This window comes from Octopus sinensis, unplaced genomic scaffold (genome assembly GCF_006345805.1).
Source record: "Octopus sinensis unplaced genomic scaffold, ASM634580v1 Contig17164, whole genome shotgun sequence".
NCBI lineage: Eukaryota > Metazoa > Mollusca > Cephalopoda > Octopoda > Octopodidae > Octopus > Octopus sinensis.
Genome location: NW_021834848.1, coordinates 40,001 through 42,500, shown reverse-complemented (window position 1 = coordinate 42,500; position 2,500 = coordinate 40,001). Strand labels below are relative to the sequence as shown.

Below are 2,500 nucleotides of genomic sequence, written 5' to 3'. Positions count from 1 at the left end.
AGTTTGTTTCCCCTACGTAAAGGATGCAGCAAAGTTTGCATGAAAGGAAATCTATCAGATTAAACGATGTGTAGCAGAAGTTCTGTGTAACATGACATTGTGCCTTAGGTCCAGTGATGGTAGTAGTATGGTGAAGTTAGGGGCAGGTGTTGCATCATCAGAAAGTGCATTTAAAACTGCCTGGTTGTGTGGAGCCAGGTGCTATGGGGCTTATCATGTTTAAAGTTGAGGAGAGGTGGTGCAGAGAAAGACTGGAATGGTTGTGAGGCTAGAAAACAGAATAGAGAAGCTGTGGATGAATTTATTCTTCAATGAGGGGAGAGACAAGTGGAACCGAGTCTGTAGAGATGCATAAAGATGGTAGGAGAGTGGTTGTGCAGTTGATGGCCTGAGTCTGGTAGAGTGCAGGGTCCACAACTGATCAAGGGTACCCTTGGTTCAGTGAAAATTCTTGCTTTCTTTGGCATTGGGATTTGAAATCTAATCAGTGTTGCAGAGGTGGTAATGGAGAGGTGATTGAGAGAAAGACAAATTTAAAATGTTTGGGACTTGAAGGAGAGTAGTGGAGATAAAAATGAGAGTCAGGAGGTTTGTAGTGGACAGAGGTGGAGAGGTGAATATCGTTTATGGTGATGGAGAAAACTAACAAAAGCGTCAAATACAACGGAAGTAAATTCCCAGGCATGGTGAAGGGCATTAACAAAAATGTTGTTTTGCTATTGTCTGTTGTCCTCATAGTGACCATACAGATCTTAGTTGGGTCTGAGGAACCAAGCAAAGATTTTCTCTTTAGTATGGCCTTCAAAGAAGTTCACATAATTGGGTCTTATCTTAGTTCCTATTGTGACATTACTGACTTCTTGTTAAAATTCTCAAGAAAAGGATAAGCAGTTAAGGATTAGGATGATCTCAGCCAGGTGAAGGCATGTAGTAGTGTTTAAGGGCTAGTAGGCCATCGTTATCAGATATGATAGTGGTGTACAGGGATTTGAGTCTATAGTGAAAAGAAGTTTAGACTCTCCACAAAAAAAAGAGAGAACAGGTTAATGAAATCTAGGACATGGTTGGTGTATTTAAGGTGTGAGGGTAAGGCAGCAACAAGAGTTAATAATAGTCTGTCATAGTATGATGGCATAAATTCCATGAGACAGTTACAGAGACAATAAGACTAGATTGTCTGGTTTGTGAAGCAGATGGTGGAGATTTGGAGTGTGGTTACATTGGATATAATAGTGTGAAGAATTGAACCAGAAGAGATAAGTTCTGGAACAGTGATACATACATATATATATATAGAGAGAGAGAGATACACACACACACACACACACACACACACATATATATATGTACATACATTAATGTATTTATATGTATAAATATTGAATATGTACAAATATTTGTATGCATGCATTTTTGAGAATATATACATAATGTATATATTGTGTATGTATATATATATATATATACATGCATACATACAAAATGTATGTATTTTGTATATATACATAATAGGTGTATTTTATATACATATCTATATATATATACACATATATATATTATGTGTGTATTTTTATATATATAATATATATATATATATATATATATTATATATATGCATATATAAGATATGCAGTGATATACATCTGGAAAATCCTGGAAGGTACCAAACAGCAGAAAAGTGCCACACCATAGTGCTAAAGATCCCAGCATCTTCATCAAAATTCAGGACCAGATACTGCAACAGCTTGGGTTTCAAAGGGCCCATAGCTCTTCAATATTTTTTCAAAATGCCTGAACGACCAGCATGGTGTGGATGTGGATGTCTTCAAAACAAAACTGGATCTCATGTCAAAGGTTCCAGATGAGCCTACCTCATGGCAAGAAACACAGATGAGGGCAGCGGCATCAAACTCCCTCATTCCCCAAATGCCACATATCAGAGGAGGTTTCAAATAATGGTGTAGCACAGTCAATGATGGTGCCTCAGCTTAATTGCAGCTTTGAAGCTGAAACAATGCTACCATAACCCTTGCCTTCAGTTCATCTTTTGGTGTTACAAGAATTTTGTTGATCTCTCACTCAACTGCTCCCCACACATAATAATCAAGAAGGTTGCAGTGTGCAGAGTTATTGGCCAGATGTTAGAGGTGACAGCCACAGCTGGGGTTCTCCTGCTTGTGTGACATAGTGCAGAGTCCTGTTGCCAGATATAGGATATTCCAGCAGTCATCCTCTTCACCCAGGGCAGCACTACCTCCCCCAGGCTTTTGATGTAGGCCTCCGTGTTGAGTCTGGGGCCATGTGGGAAGGTGAATAGAGGCATAACGTCGCCATCACTAGAGATCATTCCAAAATCCATGATGTTGACTGGATATTTCATTTCTATCACTCTCAGTACATGTCCTCAGACTGCACTGTCCCCAGATTTCTTTTTTTTTTGATAATAATAAAAAATTTTTTCATTATTGAAAATAGAAATAAGTTTGCTTCACAATTTTAA

The 2,500-nt window shown here is 38.3% G+C and overlaps 1 protein-coding gene across 1 annotated transcript in view; it reads left to right on the top strand.

Moving 5' to 3' along the window:
* LOC115231020 (cell wall integrity protein scw1) overlaps positions 1-2,500 on the top strand; it is a 37,772-nt gene that overhangs the window by 2,159 nt on the left and 33,113 nt on the right. The window contains exons 2-3 of the mRNA XM_029801117.2: positions 339-341; positions 1,096-1,107. The gene's annotated coding sequence lies outside the window, so the exon portion shown is untranslated. The remainder of the gene's footprint in view (positions 1-338; positions 342-1,095; positions 1,108-2,500) is intronic.